At 42.2% G+C, this 21,693-nt stretch overlaps 1 protein-coding gene across 2 annotated transcripts in view; it reads right to left on the reverse strand.

Annotated features, from left to right (window-relative positions):
• GALNT18 (polypeptide N-acetylgalactosaminyltransferase 18) overlaps nt 1-21,693 on the reverse strand; it is a 307,990-nt gene that overhangs the window by 57,932 nt on the left and 228,365 nt on the right. The gene's annotated exons all lie outside the window — the stretch shown is intronic.

Here is a 21,693-nt window from a genome sequence, read left to right on the forward strand (position 1 = left end):
TTGGCAAAATGTTCCCACTGTTCCCTTAGCCCAGAAATCCTCCTTCCTGCTTTCCATCCATCCAAAGCCAGCCTGGCCCTGTTCCTCCAAACTCCTGAAACACATGATTTGTACCACTCATGTAGTCCTTATTTCTGGCTCATGTTGTTAATCATCTTTTTATATGTAACTGTCTCGCCTAACTTGGCTGTGAAATGCCAAGACAAGAGTCGAAAGCCAAGTGAGGGGAGGGAGACGAGGAGGATGGAGGCTGACACCTGAGAACTGCCGGCAGAAGATCAGAAATGTGTCTGCAGAGTGGTCATAGGGTCAGAAATGCAGGCAAACAAAGACACTGACGAGGGCTGAGCAGGGCACTCATTCTTAGGGCATCCTTCAATTTTCTCCCTGGACGCCTTACCCATCTCACACTAGTCCCCGCCCTGCATGGAAGGAGAAGGAAACAGAGGTCAAATCCCAGCAAAGCTAAGACAAGAGCCAAGAGCGGAAGCTGTCAGCCTGTTCCTTCTAGCGCACGTATTTGTTTGTCTGGCTAATTCCTACCTACTCTCCCCGGCTGCCCTGAATTTGGCTAAATGTCGCAGCTTTGCATTCCCACGTCACCTCCACTTCCTCTTGCACAGCACTTACGGTAGGTTTGTGCGTGTACAATGCATATGTACAGCTTAAAGACACGTGAGACAAGGGACAACTGTTTACCTACCACCTGCCTACAAAACAGGACATTGGCAGCAACTTAGAAATCTGTGTGGTCCTCTTTACCTCCAAAAGTAACCCATTATCCAGAATTTTGTTAATATTTTCTTTCCTATCAGTCTTAACTACCTGCTTGGTTTTACCTGGTTTTGAATGCTATATAAATGGAAGCATATTGTCTGCATTTTGCAATTTACATCTTGTTTCATTTACTTTCATCACCATCGTGTTCCACTGTATGAATATACAGACATTTATTTATGCATTCTACTGGTGGTTGACAGTCTGGTTGTTTCTAGGATTATGAATAGTGCTCCTTGGAACATTCTTATATGTATCTCATGGCACCCAAGAGAGGGCACCTCTCTGTGTATCTACAGCACAGTGAGATTTCTGAGGCATAGGTTATAACACACATTTAGCTCTTCCAAAGTGAGTATCCCATGCTCCACTCCCACCAGCACAGATGAGCACTCATGTTGCTTCACAATCTCACCAACATTCGGCATTGTCCAACTTTTTAATTTTGCCAATCTGATGGCTGTGAAATTCATGCTCACTGTAGTTTTAATTTGCAATTTCCTGAGTACCAGTGAGATGGAGATTTTCTCCTGTTTACTGGCCCGCACCACCAGGCTGCAAGAGAAGGCCTTGTGGCCACCTTGCTCTCCTTAAGGAACCTCTAGAGCCTAAATAGGGCCTGGCACATGATAGATGATTGATGAATGCTTATTGCATGGATGAAGGGTCAAGAGTTGGGTCTTGGTGCTATGGAAGACAGTGTGGAGGTTCCTTAAAAAACTAAAAATAGACTTACCCAGCAACCCCACTACTGGGCATACATCCAGAGAAAACTCTAACTCAAAATGACACACGCACCCCAACATTCATAGCAGCACTATATACAATAGCCAAGACATGGAAACAGCCTAAATGTCCATCGACACAGGACTGGATAAAGAAGTTGTGGTATATTTACACAGTGGAATACTACTCAGCCAGAAAAAAGAATAAAATAACACCATTTGCAGCAACATGGATGGACCTAGAGATTATCATATTAAGTGAAGCAAGTCAGACAGAGAAAGACAAATATCATATGATATCACTGACACATGGAATCTAGAAAAAAATGATACAAATGAACTTATTTACAAAACAGAAATAGATTCACAGACATAGAAAACAAACTATGGTCACCAAAGGAGAAAAGAGTTGGGGGGAGGGAGAAATTAGGAGTTCGGGATTTAGATATATACACTATTATATAGAAAATAGATAAGCAACAAGGACCTACTCTGTAGCACAGGGAACTATATTCAATATCTTGTAATAACCTATAATGGAAAGGAATCTGAAAAAAGAATATGTATATGTATCTCACTGAGTAACTTTGCTGTACTCTTGAATACAACATTATAAATCAGCTACACTTCTAATTTAAAAAAAAAAAAGTGTTGGGCCTTAGTCCTGAGTCATCCCCAGGGCCCTTTCCCTGGTGCTCTCCCAGGCTTCCAAGGGCAAATATTTCATTATTTTCAAGTGTAAGGAAATATTTTTGAAGTCTGACAATGCTTATTCTCCCATCAGACCCCACAGAGAAACAGTCCCTGCGGATCCAGTTTCCCAAGCTCTCTTCTTGCAATAAAACACTGCCAAAGAGTCTTCTGGACAGACTTGCTGCTTGGAAGGGAAAAAAAAATGATGCTTTTTCTTGGACGGTGTCCCTCAAGGGTTCTGGTTCTGGGTCAGCCCTAAGAGGCACTTGAAGCAGTTTCCCTGTTTGAAAGGGATTCTTCGTAACTATCAGGAGGCAGCAGGCAGATTCATCTGGCAGGACTCCAAGAGGAGACCAGCTGGGCTGGAATGTCTGGAAGGTTTTCATGAAGAAAAGGTTAAAAGGCTGTTTTGCAGGGATTTGAGATTTGCTGAAATACAGGAAACGGCGGGGCAGCCATGACACCAAGCTCAGCAAACTGGCCCATGAGATACACTGGACCCAGCTTTTCCCCGGACCCCAAGGCTCTGCCTATAAAGACTGGGGCCACGAGAGTTCACTTCCTCATGGGACACTCCAGGAGGCTGAGGCTCGCTTTGCAAACACGGTCATTGAGATTAGAAGGCATCTTTTAATGGTTCTGACCAAGGTGAGCTTATTCATGGTTCCCTCAAATCTCCTATCAGCCTCAAATTTCATACCCCAATTCTCATATCGCCCTGATTAACACTGACCAAATGCAGGCTAGGCTGGACTCAACACAAAACAGAAAAATAAGGAAGAAGTTAGTCCTGGTCCTTCCTGGGACTGGGGAAGTAGAGACAGGAGAAGGAGGGGTCTCCACGGGCGTGGCTGACTCTGCGTGCTCCTCTGCCTCTCCCAGCCTCCCCTGCAGTTGGAAGGGATTATGTGGGTGGCTCAGGCCAATGAAATAAAAAAGGAAGTTACACCTGTCACTTTCTGGCCAAAGTGGGTGCACCTCCAGTGTGGGAAGACCACGAACACATGTACCCCTTCTCCTACCAAGCCATTGGATGTTTACACCAAGATGACCTTGAAGTTAAAAGACAGGAAACACACAAGAAAAGCAACCTTAGTCCTCAGCTACCACTTGAAGAAGAGCTGGCCAGGAGAGCCTCCCACCCTTTAGGGGACTGTGAGGTGAGCGAGAAATAAACTTGTCGTAGGTTCAGCCTTTGGGGTTTGGGCGCTGCTGCTGCAGGCAGTGATCATTTCCCTGATTCGTACAAGCTGCCAGCCCGTGAAGAGGCAAGGTGCCCAGAGAGGCTCGGGCCGTGCAGCACAGATGACCGGGGGTCAGTCTATTGGGTGAGATTTTCTAGGTTCCAGGCTTGGGGAGAGATTGTCCAAGTCCAGGTGATGAGTCCATTCAGAGCAGGTCCCCACGAGGAACTGAGGATACAGAGAAGAGATTTAGTCCCTAGGGGTGAGCAAGGGAGCTACCAGGGCTGGGCAGGGTGTTAGAACCCCTGCAAAACAGGCTGTCGGGGAGAGTCTGGTTCAAGGTCAGAACCAGAGCAGTGGTCAGAAAACCGAGCTAGAAGCCAGCAGGATGGAAGAGGAAAAAGCCAGGGGCTTGGAGACCACATATGGCTCAGGGTTCCTCCGACAGCCACAGACAGCAGCCCCATGGCAGAGTGAGCCCGGGAGGCAGGGCTCAGCCACACCTCCAGCCCTGCTCACAGTCAAGACAGGGCTGAGCCTCACAGCTCCCCCTGCGTGAGCTGGGAAGGCTGGGAAGGCTGGGAAGGCTGGCTAGTTCCAGCCCAAGGATGTCTACAGAATGAAACTGTAGGAGCCCCCAGCTCTGAGACAGAAGTGTTGGCCAAGTTCCAAATCAGAGTCCCATTGACACGTGCACTTCCTACTCTAATCGCATCTTTGTTTTGAACTAAGATCTCTGGCCCCATTATCATCACTGATGCTGTCAGAGAATAATAATGAGCTTGAATGTCCAGGGACTCAGGGAACAATTTTCTGAAATCCCAATAAAACCCTTCCCATGCCTAGTCTGAGAGTCCTTTTTCCAGCTAACTCGGCGCAGCCATTTCCTCAGGAGTGCTCAGAGCCCTCTCTGGTGGGGTAAGCCCCTCGGAATCGCTGTGAGCACCTTCTCCTTGTGGATGTACTCCTCTATCCAGCTGCTATTCAGAGCTGATCCTCTGGACTATGTTTAATTTATACTTTGCTATAGGAAGATGAACCACTTACTCATTTAAAGTGTTTCCTTTTTTATGTCTTTAATCAGTGGCTGTTTCTTTCCTCTCTCAGAAGCTTAATCTAATCAGAAACAAATCCCACACAGATGACTGGCTCATTAGCATGTCCCAATGAAATTCAAATCGACTGTCCATGCCAGATTCGCCACCTCCCTCCCCCCAAAAAAGGTGACACTGGCCCAAAAGACAAGCTGGGAGGATAAGTCAGGAGGGTCCTTTCTGAAATGTAGGGCAACTAGAATCACTGAAGGACAGTATAATACACTCTGTCACCTTCCAGCACAGTGAGGTCCATGTGACAGGTGACATCTGAGATGCTGAACATTTTCTCACTCAGAAATGATTTGTTCTAAGGAGTTTTCCTCTTACTCCATTGGAATTCAGATTAAGAACACTGTTGTGCTGGGTCTTCACTTAAAGAGATTTTCCCTTTTCATACACATCAAAATGAATTGTTAGCGTGGGTTTCATCTCTGATAGGTACCCACAGCAAACTCACATTAAAAATGGGATTTACAAAAGAGATCAGCCTTGAAGTAAAGCAGAATTGCAGGGGACCTAACAGATTACCTCCCACCTGAGGTTCAAGGTCATGTGATCATTTAGAAGCAGAGTAGGGAATGTTTCTAAGACCTCTGGCTCTTGAGAGACAGGGGGTCACTGTGGTCAGAGCATAGGGGTTAAACAGTCTTGGTGTCAGATCCCACACTTCCCATTTGCTGGATTGGTGACTTCATTTCACTTTCTAATATTCAGCTTTCTTGTCTATGGAAATGGAGACAAAAATGACACATGGCAAAAATAGCTGTTGTGAGGATTAAATGAGAGAATGCACGTGGGGGGTTTATTTTAACACCTAACCCAGTTTAGAGCCCACTAAGTATGAGGTGTAACTATTATCACTGTAAGATTTCACTGATGGTAAGATTCACCATCTCTGTAACAGGAGCTTTTCAGGACAGGAGGAAACACTACATTCCGCTAAGCTAGAGATTTATATATCCAACTGCCTAATTTCACCTCCACTTGCATATTTCTCAGGCATCACAAGCTTACCTTGTCCAAAACCAAGTTCTTGATTTCTTTTCCTGCCTGCCCATCTGTCCCTTAGTCTTCCCCTCACCCACCTAATAGCCCAAGTCTGAAACCTACAAAAGTAATTGTGTAGCTCATCCATAATTATGTCCTCTTCCTCCCCCTTCCCATCCAACAATACATCAGCAAATGTGGTCAGTTCTACCTCCTAAATATATCTTAAATGTAATCACATCTCTCAATCTGCACAGCTAACATTCTGGTCCAAGCTGCCATTACCTTTGTGTGGACAACTCTATCAATAGCCTCCTAACAAGTTTCTTTGATTTAACCCATGTTGCCCTCCAATCCATCTTATAAACTTATAAATTGGATCATGCCACTTCTCTGCTTTAATTCAATTCAACAGTTATTTATTGAGTACTTTCTATGTGCTGGGTACTGTTGTATGAGACGGGAATTTTGTCACTGAACAAAATATACAAAATTCCTGACTGTTTGGAGCTTACATTCTGTGTTTTTCATTGTCCCCCCAATTTCAAAAATTCATATGTTGAATGCCCTCCATGTGACTGTACTGGAACCTTTAAGGATGTGATTAAGGTTAAATGAGGTTGAAGGGTGGAGTCCTGATCAAACAGAACTGCTGTCCTTACAAGAGGAGGAACAGACAGTAAAGTTCCCTCTCTGGCATGTAACAGCACAGTGGGAAGGTGGTCATCTGCACACCAGGAAGAGAGCTCTCACCAGAATCTGACCATGCTGGTCCCCTGATCTCAGACTTTCAGCCTTCAGAGCTGTGAGAAAATAAACTACTGTTGTATAAGCCATTCAGTCTGTGGTATTTTGTTATGGCAGCTGGTGTTGACTAATACAGCACTCACTGCGATTTGTAAGTACACATCTAGTCTTCGTGCCCTTTCATCGCTGTCTGTCCACTGAAGCATTGAAATCCAAGATAAGAATCTGTCTTGAAATCGTAGTATTACTAATATTTTCCCTCCTCTACTCCGCGATTTCTTTATGAGACTATAATTCCACATGTCATCAAGACTCTCACTCACTGATGAGCAGCATTTGAAGCAGGAGTAATGTATAAAGCCAGGGGGAAGGTATAGCTCAAGTGGTAGAATGCACGCTGAACATACAGAAGGTCCTTGGTTCAATACCCAGTATCTCCTCAAAAAATAAATAAATAAGTAAACTTAATTACCTCCCCCCAAAAAAAATTTAAAAAAGAAAATTAAAAAAAAATTTAATGAATAAAGCCAGGCACTCTGCATCAAGTGTGGCCTGCACCAAGCAAGGAAAGAGGCCCCGTCCCTTAGACTTTCCAAAACTAGACAGACAGCACAGACCCAGACAGAGACAGGACCAAAGGCACTAATGAGTAAATGTGTCCTGGGGTAGTTTACACCAGGGGTAACTCTTTATCTTTCGGATTGACTTTATGTGCAGGTAAGCCTGTTTGATGGAGAAACTTGTATGTAGGGTAAACTGTTACCTGTAAGCATGGGGAAATTTCACTCATTGGGATCCTGCCCCTTGCATCGCTTTACAAAGTGAAGAGTGTTTGCAGTGGGGGTAGATGTCTCTGAAGTCCCCTTCTGCAATGTCAGATTTGTGAATATCAGGTTTTTTAAAAAAGAAAACCACAATGGTTCCTGGAGTGGTGATGCTGATACTGATGCTGATGTGGAAGAGGAGGAGGGGGAGGGGGAGGAGGGGAGGGGGATGAAGGGGAAGAGGGGAAGGGGTTGGGGAGGAGGAGGAGGAGGGAGAGGAAGAGAAGGGAGAGGAGGAGGGACGGGGGAGAAGGGAGAGGAGGAGGGGGAGAGGGGGAGGGGGTTGGGGAGGGGAAGGAGGAGGGAGGGGGAGAAGGCGGAGGGGGAGGGGAGCAGGAGGAGGAGCCCCTGCTCAGTGTCTGTCAGTCATTCTGGGGACATGATTCTGGCCTTGCCTGGGTCCCTTCCTGGAAAATTAGAACCATGATGTAATGGTAGCAAAGAAACTACCTTCCAAGGGCACAGTACAAAGCAGCAGGCCAAATCAAGTAAAGCAAAATACAAAAAAGAAAAAGAAAAAGAAAAGGAGAGACTGACTCTGGAGCTTTAACATCCATTGCTGGCTCCCAGGTTTTTTGCTTTTGCTTTTTCCCCCCCAAATCAGGAAATTAAACATTGATATATTACTATTATCTAATCCACAGCCTCTAATCAAATTTTGTTAATGGTCCCAATAACAGCCTTTATAGCTATTTTCCCCCTTGGTCCCAACTTTTTAAGAAGGTTAAAAATTTCCTCCAGCTTAGCTCTCAAAACCCTTCATCAAGTGTTACCTCTTCTGCACATCTTATTAATCTTACTTTTCTATAGCTCCCTCATTGAACACAATTAAAAAAACATAAGTGTGACAACTCTTCCAAAGTAAAATTGTCTGTGGGCCCTCTCCTTCTTCTGCCCCCCACCATTTCTAGCTAATTGCTTCATTATGTACTTTTTAATTGCTTTGTTCTTTAGGGATTAATTTTGCACTTATCTTTACCAACCGTAAAACTTTTACAACAGACCGTTAAGCTGCGTCTGTTCAGCGGCTGGTTTGTAATTGTGGAGTCACTCCATGGCTGGCGAGCCAAAGATAACGTGCTGTGCCAAAGAGGCCTTCCTCTCCGTGTTTCAGGGGGCTTCTGGCCGCCCAGCATAGCAGAATAATTGGCACTGGACTGCTTGGGGTGCCATACTTCCCTCCCATATGGCACTGCGGCCAGGGAAGCCCCTCCAGACCCGGAGGTTTGGGCTTCACAGACTCCAGGCTGCTTAGACCTCAAGGGCCCTGGAAATTTCAGGCTCCATGGTCCCAGGAGGCCGCACCCAGTGGCACACGTTCCAGCAGAGCAGGGCTGGCTATAGCTGACCGCCTAGAAGGAAAATGTCAGCTACTCTTCCAAGGTCGAGTCTGCACTTTTCCAGCACCTCTGCACTTGGCCTCTGCCTGCAAGCAGGCACTGGGTCGCCAGTTTTCAAGGAATTCCTCTCTCTCCATTCATGGTGAAAGAAAATCTCTCATCTCCCTGCCTCCTCAATCCCTCTTTAGCCCTCTGCAATCTGTCTTCCATCACTTCCCTGTGACCCTGACCTTCCCCTCCAACGTGTCTTCCACGAGCGTTCGGACACCCTTTCTCCACTCACATTCTCAGTGCTGGGTGGGGGTTAAGAGGCTTTGGCGTCAGACAGGACCATGTTCAAATCTAAGCTCCGCCAAACTCTTTCTCTGTAGGACCTGCTCGTGATTCAAACTCTTTAAGCCTCAGTGCTCTCATCTGTCCAATGAGGACCATAAGTCTAGCCTCTCGTGGTTCTCAGGAGTAAATGACGTACAGCACAAAACTCACCAGGATGTCAGCTCTATGAGGGCACAACCTAGACTATCCTGTTCATCCCTGTGTGCCCAGTGCTTAGCACAGTGTCTAGTGTTGCATAAAGAAAGCACTACGCACAAAGTAAATAAACAATAAACAGCAGCTGTTATCATTAGCGGCCATCTCAGTGTGACCCGTGCACTCCTGAAATGCTGCCTCCCCCTGACATCCGTGACTTTCCCCCAACTCAGCTCTTACATTTTCAGTCAGTTCTTCCCTGTACCTATGGGCACCTCTTGGCACTAAGCCCATTTCCCATGCCCACGCTCAATTCTTAAATCTCCTTTCAAGTCAAACTTCCATCCTCACTGGGCTCCTCCATCCTCTTACCTTCAACAGGCACACAGGGCACCAGATCCCCCATCTCAGCTTCAGGCCTTCTCTCTGCCTTCCGTTAGGTAGTCCTGGCTTCCTGACGAAGTCAGGATCCAGGCGGTACATTTCCCCCACAACGCCAAGTGTGTAACACAAGCAGCACAGTACATGTTTCACTGCCTGAACAGACGGATGAACGACGCAAGCTTTCTGGTTATTTCTGTTGTTGTTCCTAATATCAAATGCGCCCCATTTCCCCCCACAAACCAACTCTCCACACCAAACACCCCTTTTTTAGTCAGTGGCACCCCCAAGTCTCTTGACATTGCAAAGCCATTTTTGTTGGACTTTATAACTCATTTATAAGGACCAGGACCTACAGTGAGCACTCAAACCACTATTAGCATCTAACACAGCGCTAAGGCAACTCATGGACAGTGTCTTAGCTAAAGCTGAGTCTAGAAAATTCCCTTAGGAAGTACAAAACCTCATAAACTTGAAACCTGTGTTTGGTGTCTTGAAATCCTTGGCCTCAGAATACTGCATAGATGAACAGTGATTCCACTGTACAGCTGTCAGCCTTCCGTAAGCTTTATTCACCCCATGACAGCAGCTGAAGGACAATGCCACAGCAGATTCCAGTCCATGGCAAAATGAAACAAAACAGCGGCAGGGCTCTCAGCCACACACACACACATACTCACTCACTCACACACACAGAAGGATGTGCTATTCCAAGCTCTCCGATTATTCTGAACTCTAGATCCAGCAGGCTTGGCCCAACCATAACATTTAGGAGCAACCAAAGACTAAAATCCAATTTAAGGTGTTCAGTTTTCTCTGTCTCCAGGGATGGGGGGTCAAAGAATTTGCCTGCAGGCTTTCTGTGAGATCTGGTGCATCTGATGGTTTCCTGAGACCTTTTCGGCTGAGCAGGAAGGCTGGTGCCCACACCCCTTTCGACTGGGCTGGCAGAGACTAGTCAGTTTACCTGAAACAGTAGGATCCAGAGTTTTAATGATTGTCCTCGCGGCTGGGTGAGAACAGTCACGGTGCTAGCAGTGAGCTGAGACTTCTCAGACCCCTGAGGGCAAGGCCTCTGGGGAGAACCTCGCAGTCCCTCGGGCACTTCAGTGCACGGCAGGATTAACAAGCACACAGGACCTGCCTGGACCTCTTTTACCGGTAATTTTGGCGAAGTCTCTAGTCCTTTAACCTTAGATATATTTTGTAAAAGTCTCGAATAATGGTGCTGCCTATTCTGGGCCATGGCTATAAACCCTACCTTGCTTTCCCTTCCTCCTCTGGGTCTCTGGCTCCCTGAACCCAGATTTCTGACTCATTAGGCAGCTCCTCAGTCTACCCCCTTTCTGACTCTCTGCACTCTGGCTTTCAGCTCAGCTCTTGTCTCCATCACCCCCTCCAGTTTTGAAGTCTCCTGCAACCTCAGGTACTGTCTGATGTAGACCCCATCTCCCACGAGGTATTTGAGCTGAATCATCGCGCACTGAAACGGTACTGTGGTCATTTCCCAAAGCAACGCGGGCCCAGGTTAGTCCCTGAAATGAAACATTATGAGCTGGATGATTTTAAACCCCGAAGGCAGAGGATTAACTCTGAATGAGTCAGAGATTAAAATGCAAAAAATACAGTCATACCAGTATTAGAAGAAAACATGGGTGAATTTCTCTCTAACCTTATAGTGGGTAAATTTTACTCTGACTGATCTCTGGAAGCAAGAAGGAAAAAGACTGATACATTTGCTTACATTAAAAAAAAGGTTTTGTATGGCAAAAAACACATCAGAAACAAAATCAAAAGACAAGTAACAAACTGGGAGAAAATATTTGCAATGCATGTGATAGGCAAAGTATTACCGCCTCTAATGTGTAAAGAGATTCTAAAAATAGAGCAAAGACTAACAATCCTACAGGAAAGTGGGCCAAAGAAATGAAAAGCTCATGGAAAAAAAGAAATGCAAATAGCCTTAATCATGTGAAAAGCTGTTCAGCCTAGCTCTTAATAAGAGAAATGCAAATTAAAACTACTCTGAAAGCTATTTCTTATCTGTTAGATTGGCAAAACCCCAAATATTCCACAACATACTTTGTTGGTTGACTGTATCCTGGTGGGATAAATATTACCTTTCTGGAGGGATATTTGATGATGTCTAGCAAAATTACACATGCATTTGCCCTTTGAGCTCACAATTCCACATTTGGGAATCTATTCAAACAATAATCCAGAAAGATGTGAAAAATCGCATGCACAAGACAACTCATTATAGCACTATGCCCTCAAAAAGAAAGTGGCGGAATAAACTAAGGAACGTGCATGCATTAGAGTGCTATGCAACTGTAAAAAAGCAATAAGGAATACCTCTATATACTATTATAAAGTGATCTTCCAAAGAAAAACTTATATAGTGAACAAAACAAGGTAGTGAAAAGTGCACATAGTACACTACATTTATCTGAGAAAGAGGAAATGCAAATATATACATATTTCCTTTTGTTAAAGTGTAAAGAACAACAAACAAATGACATGCTTATGTTAGAGGTAGTGAAGAAACAGGATAAAGAAGAGCAATAGCACGTGGACTTCTCTGGATATACTTTCCTTTGTAGACTGGACTTTGGAATTACGTCAGTATTTTCATAATTACAAAAATTACAGATGTAAAAAAAATTCCTAAAAATCAAAAGCAAAATAAAAGAAATGAAGTTGTTTATTAGATTGGTAGGATAACTACACAGAGAGGAACGATCCTAGTTGACTCTGAATCACAGTAATTTGACTGTGCATCTCTAGCGGAATATAACCTAAACACAAAAAGAAATGCAAAAAACCCTCCTGTTTCTAGTAGTCATATTGTTGGTGGTAGTGTTCTGAGACAGCAGTGTGCATACTGGGGAATAAAATAAACAAGTAATTATCTTGGTGTCATTAAGAACCAGAATTTTGTGCATGCGAGAAAGGAAATATAGATGTAAGACTGTTGAGATTAAGTAAAAAGCCTGTGGTACTAAACTGGATTCAGAAAGATCATCATGAACACCTAGAGTTTTCTCTATAAAATAATAATTTCTAGCTCTAACGACTGAAGAGACCTGGAAACATGGACCAATTCAGTAGCCATGAGCACCCTTAGTGCCCAGACTGTGGTTTTAGATAACATTTCTCACTAAAAGAAAGCTGGCTTCCTTAGAAAAATGGCTGATTACAGATCTGGAGCAGGAAATGTATAGATGGAACATTCCTGATGGCAGGGAAGCCGTTAAAGAGGCAAAAGGACTCTTTCCCTGAGGAACAAATGTCAATAGGCTTCCCAATGGCCTAAGGGGGAAAATGTGCAAATCAATGAGGCTATTAAATAAAATGAATTGAAATACATCAAATATATTTAAATCCAAAAGTTCATACTGGAACTCAAAATCTACTTGGTTCTCTTTGGGAGATGGTAGAGAACTAGCTCATTTTTTGGGGTAAGCTGTTATAGAATTATCTATTCTGACTTTTCCTAATGAACTTTGTTGTACTTCCAGGCAACCAAAGAATGGATGATTGTAACTGTCTCTTTATAAAAGTTATTCCAGCAAATAAATGAGTAAAGAAAAATAAAATTAAAATATCACCATTTTGCAACCCCTAATGAATTACTGGATCTAGGCAATAATCAGCAATGACTGCTAGCATCACAAATGGGAAGACAGCAAGACATTAAGTACCTTGTGATGAAAGTGCACACATACTGCCTATGAAATATTCTTGCTACAGAATTGAACCTACATCTCTAGATCTAACTGGCAATTTAGAAGAAATATGTGGAACAGAAGGATATGTTAGATGACATCAGGGGAATGCAATCAGGAAAATCTAGACTGTGGGAGTCTCCACAGGACAAATAACCTGATCTCTTTAAAATAAATTACAAGGAGGAAAAGAGATGGAGAAAGAAATCCAGCAAATTAATAGAGACTTGCAAGACATATTAATCAACTGGATGTTGATTCAAGCAAACAAATTGTAAAACAAAGTGAAAAACTGTTATGAGAGAATTGGGGCAAATTTGAACACTGATTGAATATTGGATAGTATTAGGGAATTCTTTTAACAGTTTTAGGACGGGGACGGTGTAGCTCAGTGGTAGAGTGTGTGCTTAGCACGCATGATCCAGGGTTCAGTCCCCAGTACCTCTACTAAAAATAAATAAATAAACCTAATTACCTATTCCTAACCCCTGCCCTCCTCCCTCCTTTTAGGACTGACATAGTATTGTGATCATGTCTTTTTAAAGTTCTTATCTATTTTGGATGCATATTGAAATATTTTTGATGATACAACGTCTGAGATTTGCTTCAAACTAACTGGAGTTGGGAAGGACTGGGTAGGACTAGAGATGAAAACTAAATTGTCCATGAATTGACAGTGTTGATACTGGGTGATAGATGCATGGGATTTATTATGCTATTTCCTCTATTTTTGGATATATTTTAAATTTTCCATAATAAAGAGGTTTTCTTAAAAATCTCATTTATGATAAAGTGTTCAAAATATCGAGTACAATATCCCAGATATTATATTACTTGTTTTAGAGGACATTTGAACCAAGGTTGAAAACTCCCTTCCTGTAGGAGGGATCACATCATGTGTAATTCTTGGGCCCATGCAACCTGAAAGGAGGCACACATAACCTGTCCCTGTCCCCTGGAACTAAGGCATGGGCCTATAACCTAGGTTTAGCCAATGGTATGCTCTCACCCAGTACTTTGCGTTTTGGTGAATGTCATCAAGACCCAAGCAATGGGACTTGCTGACAGTAGGACTATAATACTACTTACACATTAAAGCATGCTTAAAAAAAAATAAGGCACTATATTAAATGTATGGTTGGACATTTATGCAACATATATAACTACATGTATAGTAATAATAGATATGATCATGTTTACTATAGAGCACTTTATAGTTTACAAAGTACTTAAATTGATTTCTTGTTATCTTTACTGTGAAAATAATGATTATAATAATGGGATAATAAACCATAAGAACGAATTAACTTTTCTGGCTAACATAAGCATTTGTAACCTTATAATTCTATGAGGATAATAATATCTGGCTTGCCTATAGCACTTGATTGCTGCATACGTTAAACAGGATAATTGTAGGGAAAGAGCTTTGAGAATACAGATGTCAAGGAGCTTACTGCTTATGTTTTCTTCCAGAAGTTTTATGGTTTTGGGTCTTACCTTCAGGTCTTTAATCTATGTTGAGTTAATTTTTGTAGATGGTGTTACAAAATGATCCAGTTTCATTCTTTTGCATGTGGCTGTTCAGTTTTCCCAGTATCATTTATTGAAGAGATCATCTTTTCCCCGTTGTATTTTCTTGAGTCATTTGTTGTAAATTAATTGACCATATATGCTTGGGTTTATTTCTGTAATCTCTATTTTGTTCCAATGATCTATGTGTCCGATTCTATGCTTATACCATATTGTTTTGATTTGTAATTTTTCTTAAGTGCTCTTTTGGTTGCATTTCATATAATGTAATATATAGTATATTTGTTATCATTCAGCTCAAAATATTTTCAAATTTCTAATATGATTTCTTCTTTGACCTATGAGATATTTAGAAATGTTTCACAATTTCCAAAAATATGGCTTTTGTCTATAATTTTTGGTTATGGATTTCTAATTTAATTCCATTGTGGTCAGAGAACATGTTTTATATGGCGTTAATCCCTTGAAATTTGTTGAATTTTGTAGTTGTTAGGTACAATGTTGTATATATGCCCATTCAATTCAAACTATTAATTTTGTTGGTCTATAAATTACTGGGAAAATTTATTTAATCCTCCACTATGTTAGTGGTGCTATTAATGTTTCCTTGAAATTCTATCCATTTTTACTTCATATAAATTAAGGTTGTACAGTTAGGTGTATAAAAACTTATAATTGTTACATGTTCCTGATGAATTGCACATATTGTCATCTTGTAGAAATCTCCCTTACTTATGATACAGTATTTTGTAATAGTAGTTTTTCTGATATTAATATTACTACTGCTATTTTCTTTTGATTGGCATTTACCTGTTATGACTTTTTCCATTAAGTTTTAACCTTTTTGCATTATTATATTTCAGATATTTCTTATAGTCTATAGATAATTTCAAAAGGCCAATCTAAAAATGTTTGTCTTTTAATTTAGTCCACGTAAATTTACTGTATTTACTGATGTATTTAGCTTTATTTCTACCATTTTGTATGCTTTCTTATTGTACCACCTGTTTTGTTTCTATTCCTGTCTTTCTATTTTCATATTTCATTTTTCCCCATTACTACTTTGGAAGTTATACTTTCTATATCTATGATTTTCTGGGCTCCCCTAGAAAATTTGTTTCGCTGTATCATTCTGTTTATATAGAAGCCAAACATTATGTAGACAGAAATCAAATTTGTAGTTGTCTAGGGCAGGGATAGATTACAAAGGGACACGGCTGTAATTGTTGCAGTGATGGAAATGTTCCTTATTTGTTTTTCTTTTTCCCCCAGCTTTATTAAGATATAATTCCCTTAGAAATTTTAACTAGCTTATTTTATCAAAACTTAGAGTCAGCTAGTATCTTATCCATCTTCATTAACAATGGAGGCCACCAATTTAGAACACCTTAATTACAATCACCCCCTCCCAACTTATTTGCAACTGTCACGCACTGTAGTTTGAATGACCCCACAGAAAATTACTACAGTGTTATTTACCATCAATATTTCTTTAGATTTACTCATACATTTACTACTTTTTGAGTTAATTATTTTCCTTTATCTCATATTCCCTTCTGGGCTCATTTTCCTTATACCCGAAGTATATTCTTTATATTTTATTTAGGGAGAATCCATTAGTAGCAGACTCAATTTTTGTATTTCAGAAAACGGCTTTCTTTAACCCAAGTTTTTGAGGGATATTTTTATTGAGTATACATACATAATCTGACAATTACTTTCTCTGAGCATATTGAAAATATTACTTCATGGCCTTCTGGATTCTGCTATTGCCATTGGAAAGTCAACTGTTACTCTAACTGTCATTCAATGCTGGTAGTCCTTCTCCTCTCTCTGACGGCTATAAGATCTTCTCTTTGTCTTTGGTGTTCTGCAGTTCCACTACGACACCTCTAAGTGTGAATATTATTGTATTTATCCTGTTTTGGACAGGTTGACTTCCTGAATCTGCCATTATCTACTCAGATATTCCTTTTGCCTAATCCTCTCTTTCTATCATCTCCTTTTAGAATTCTAAGATATTAGACCTTCCCTCTCATTTCTACATGTCTCTCAACCTCTTTCTTTCATATTTTTTTCTTTGTCTTTCTGGGCTGATTATGAATAATTTCTTCAGCTCTATTTTCCAGTTTACTAATTTTTTTCCTTCAACAATATCCATCTAGCTGGTTAATCCATCTATTAAGCTTTTAATTTTCCATTTTTATATTTCTCATGTTTGAAACTATTTTTATCCTAATATGACTGGTCTTTTTATAGTCTCTTGCTTTTTATTCATATTTTCAATCTCTTATGTATTTAAATATAGTATACAACATTTTACATCCTATGTATGATTGATTCAATGCTTGAAGACTTATGTAGATTAAATTTGGCTGTCCAATGCCTTTGCTGGTGTTTGCTCTTGGTTCTTTCTCCTTTGTCTGTTTTGTGATTAAAAAAAATGAATTCATATTCCTTAGAACTCCAGCTGTGAGAAGTTTCGTGGCCTGGGTTAAAGGGGTCTTTCCCTGGAGAGGGTTCGTATACACTTTGGCAGATGCCTAAGAGCCTCCAATAACTTTAATTCTACTCTTGAGGTTTTCTGCACCAGGAAGTATTTTGATTTTAAATTATAGATCCAATGGAGAGACTCACAGGTGAGAATTTTTCCTCTCATCCTAGCGTAAGATTGAGACAGGCAATCTTCACTCTAACACTGAGAATGTGGTAGGAATATTTCTAGCTCAATTTTACACTAAGATAATTGGCCTTTGTGGTCCCAGCTTTGTGGGAGGTAAGGGGTGGTGGCTGTTTTACTAGACTTTTGATGTTGGTCAAGCCTTAGGCTTTGAATCCTGTCCTCTATATACTCTATGAAATTGACAAACCATAACCTTAAAGTGTCCAGGTTCTTCAAATATAACAGACTCAGACTTTCTCTAGGTTTCCACTCTCACCTAGGTTTTGGTGTCTGTATTAACTTCCCTGGGTTATTATAACAAAGCGCCACAAACTGGATCATTAAAACCACAGAAATGTATTCTCTCATGGTTCTGAAGGCTAGAAATCTGAAATCAGGCGCTGGCAGGGCCACGGTCTCCCCAGAACCTCTTGGGCAGGATCCTCCCTTGCTTCTTCTAGCTTCCGGTAGCCCCAGGCATTCCACAGCTTGTGGCATCATAACTCCAACCTCTACCTCCATCTTCACATGATCATCTTCCCTCTATGTCTGTCTGTGTCCAAATCTTCCTCCTCTTACAAGGATATCACTCATATTGGATTAGGGTCCACCCTAACCTAGACCTCTTCTCAACCTGACTACATCTGCAAAGATCCTATTTCCAAATAAGATCATATTCCCAGGTACCAGGGGTTAGAATTTCAACATATTTTAAAGGGGACTCAATTTAACTTATAACAGTTTCTAACAATTTAATTTCTTGCCAGCTCTCGAATATTCTCTTATATATTCCAGCATTCTTACAGCCATCATCTATGTAAATCCTTCTCCTATTCAACATCAGCTCTTATTTCTTTTTTTTTTTAACATTTTTTATTGATTCATAATCATTTTACAGTGGTGTGTCAAATTCCAGTGTTCAGTACAATTTTTCAGTCATTCATGGACATATACACACTCATTGTCACAGTTTTTTCTCTGTGATTTATCATAACATTTTGTGTATATTTCCCTGTGCTATACAGTGTAATCTTGTTTATCTATTCTACAATTTTGAAATCCCAGTCTATCCCTTCCCACCCTCTACCCCCCTGGTAACCACAAGTCTGTATTCTCTGTCCATGAGTCTTCAGATTCCACATATGAGCGATCTCATATGGTATTTTTCTTTCTCTTTCTGGCTTACTTCACTTAGAATGACATTCTCTAGGAGCATCCATGTTGCTGCCAATGGCGTTATGTTGTCAGTTTTTATGGCTGAGTAGTATTCCATTGTATAAATATACCACATCTTCTTTATCCAGTCACCTATTGATGGACATTTAGGCTGTTTCCATGTTTTGGCTATTGTAAATAGTGCTGCTATGAACATTGGAGTGCAGGTGTCATCCTGAAGTAGATTTCCTTCTGGATACAAGCCCAGGAGTGGGATTCCTGGGTCATATGGTAAGTCTATTCCTAGTCTTTTGAGGAATCTCCACACTGTTTTCCACAGTGGCTGCACCAAACTGCATTCCCACCAGCCGTGTCGGAGGGTTCCCCTTTCTCCACAGCCTCTCCAGCATTTGTCATTTGTGGATTTTTGAATGACAACGTCAGCTCTTATGTCTCACTGCTTTCTTTCTACTTGCCCACAGCAGCTCCCTTCTTTTTCCCACTGAGTTGTGGACTTATAAATCGGGGGAAAAGGCTTATTAGGACCGAGTGCAAAATAAGAATAAGGCTTTAAATGGGGACTCAGTAAACACGATTGTGAATGAAGAAGAAGAAAATTACTGCGTGGACATTGTAATACTCTTTAGGGAATGCTCAGAGAACTTTTATCACTAGATCACTGTGGTATATCTAACTAGGTTTTTCAGTCATAAAGATCTAAATTGTATGACCTCAAGAACATATTACGTAAGCTCTTAATTTCACAATTGCCTCACCTGAAAAAAAAAGGATATTATAACAGCAGCTACCTTTTAGGGTGTTTTGTAGATGGATGCTATAAGTAAAGTGCCAGAGTAGGTACTGAATAATTGTGCGAAGAACTCTATTTCTTTGTGCCAAATGGGTAAGGATTTTGAATAAGTTGCCTGCGAGTAAATGAGGTGAGAAAAGCAATGTCTGTCTTTTTTTCTTCTCACTTTTAGCCTATTTATTATTTCTGCCTTAGAAAAGAATAATCAAAGAATCAAAAAAGAAACCATGTAAGAAAATGGACAAAATAAGTCAACATATATATTTTTAAAATGCAAAATAGTTATAAGTTGTTCTTTTCTTGTTGGCTTCTTACGCATCACTTAGATGGAGACATAAAAATTTACAATATAATAAAGTGGTGAGTTTTCTCCAAATGTCACTGCAGAAGACAATAGCATAACTCACAGAATCCTAGAATGCTAGGGTCTGGAAGACATAATGTCTCTCATTTTTACGCACAGTCCTCCCTAATTAAAGGGAGATTCTAGATGGCGAAAGTGAAGCATTGAGATGTTAACTCATAAACGTGAAAGGAAAACACTGAAAACCACACAAAATGTGAACATCTATTCTGAAGATGGTCAGAGGTTCTGTATCCCTTAAGCAGAAAATTAAAATTAAAATTAAAATTAACTAGCCCCTCCTTCTGTCCTCAGCCCTGCCAGCCAACCAGTTGCTGGATCCCTGCTTTAAAAGCCACCTTTCCTTCAGCTCCATGACACTTCACCTCTGTCAAATGGGAGGGAAGAGATGGAGGGGGAAAAAAAAAAGCCAGGCAATATTTTATACTGTATTTTACACCCCGAGAATGAAACCTCCCAAAGATTTTAAACAAGTATTTGAAAGCCTCCCCCAGCCCATGCGCTGAAACAGCTTTGTAATCTAGGCGAGGAAAAGCCAGAAATCTCCCACCACTCCATGATTGACTCACACACATGTTGGAAGCAGAGTTCACAAATCTAATTCCTTTCTCCATTTCCGGACATTTTTACCCCGAGAGCATAAGTGACTAGAGGCGGGCTTGCCCGCTCAGCCAATTCCCAGCAGCAGCAACTAGGGGAAAATATGTTTGGGAGTGAGCATTTATCCGGGAGCATGCGGAAATGAGATGGTGAGGATGCAAATGGTGAATAAATGACTGGTGTATGGAGAGACGGGGAAATGAAGGTGATTATGCGGGCTCTGTCCTCTATGAATACATTAGCTCCCCAATAAGCCCATGAATTCTGACTGCCTCCAAAGCAATTTCTCTGGGTTTCAGTGAACACAAGTGCCTGCAAGTGCTTTCTAAGCTCGGCTTCAGACAAGCTGCTCCTGCCGCCAGACTTCAAAGCCCTAGTGTTTAGTCTGGGTGACAAGTCAGGCCCACACTGCCTGTCGGGTCATCGTAGGTGGTGTGAGATGCTCGTTGGAGGTGAGCGTCCTCCTCCCCTCAGGGCAGGGCCAGGGCTGTCCACGGCCAGCTGACTGCCCACTGGGTGGGAGGGCCAAGGAAGGTGTATCCAAGCTGGAGTCCTTGAGTGGGAGCTGGAGATCAGAACAGGAGATGCTGGCCACAGACACTGTGGCCAAAGGGGCAAGAGTGGGGTCACTGTGGGAACTAGCCAGCTGCTAGGTGGTCTGCACGGAGGGCTGGCAGGGAGGAGAAACATCTGGGAAGACTGCCATGAGCACAAACACCAGCAGGCACGAGGTCCTCTCCAGGGGCTGGTAGGCCTGCAGTGCATGGTGTGCCAGGCTGCTTAAAGATCCCCACGGAGAGGACAGTGGGGCCCGTCGTGGGGACAAGCCACAGCTTGTATGTCTGTTTTTTCAGGAGGATAAGACCACAACCTGGACAGGGAGGTGGGCTTCCCTGTATAGGATGAGGGCCTTCATTGTACCCATCATCAAATTCTGTCAACCACCCAGAGACCTAATGTGTCCCTCAGACATGGGGGAGAGGCTCATTTTGGAGTTACTGTTTCACGGGCCCAGGGAAGCGGGCCAGAGCCTCTGAAAGGTTCCTATAGGTTGAGAGATTAAATGGCGCCTCTTGTGGCTGCACACTGCACGTTGATAGCTGCAGAACGCCCTGCACTTTGGGGCTGGACAGTGGCGACCTCCGGAAAGCGGTGTGAGGCACGAGGGGTCTAAGGGTCTGGCCAGCCTGTGGTGGGGCCAGAAACCTGCATGGAGTGAGCCCGGCTGTGTTTTGCTGTTTGTACCCTGTAGCCCTCTCTTGACAAAGTCTTGAGGAAGGTCTGTGAGCCACTGCGGAGGATACGGAGAAAATCAGGGTGAGAAATGCCAAAGGTGGGGAGAGTGAAGCGAAGCAACTCTGAGGGTCCCTCCTGACCAGCACCCCCTCAATGCTGGCAGTTTCGTCCTGGAGCGCCCCTCTGCTCACCCTTGAGGAGCCTGTGTTTGGTTTTAACCAAGATGTTTTCCTGAGTTGGGAGCTCAACCCACCCATGTCCCCAGCCCAGCCAAAGCAGTTTCTGGCATCCTTTCCTTCCTGAAATTCTACAGGACCTGTGTCTCTATGACACACCTACCAGCCTTGATCACACACACACACACAGACCAAGTTAGGGACT

This window comes from Vicugna pacos, chromosome 10, assembly GCF_048564905.1.
Source record: "Vicugna pacos chromosome 10, VicPac4, whole genome shotgun sequence".
Classification (NCBI taxonomy): domain Eukaryota; kingdom Metazoa; phylum Chordata; class Mammalia; order Artiodactyla; family Camelidae; genus Vicugna; species Vicugna pacos.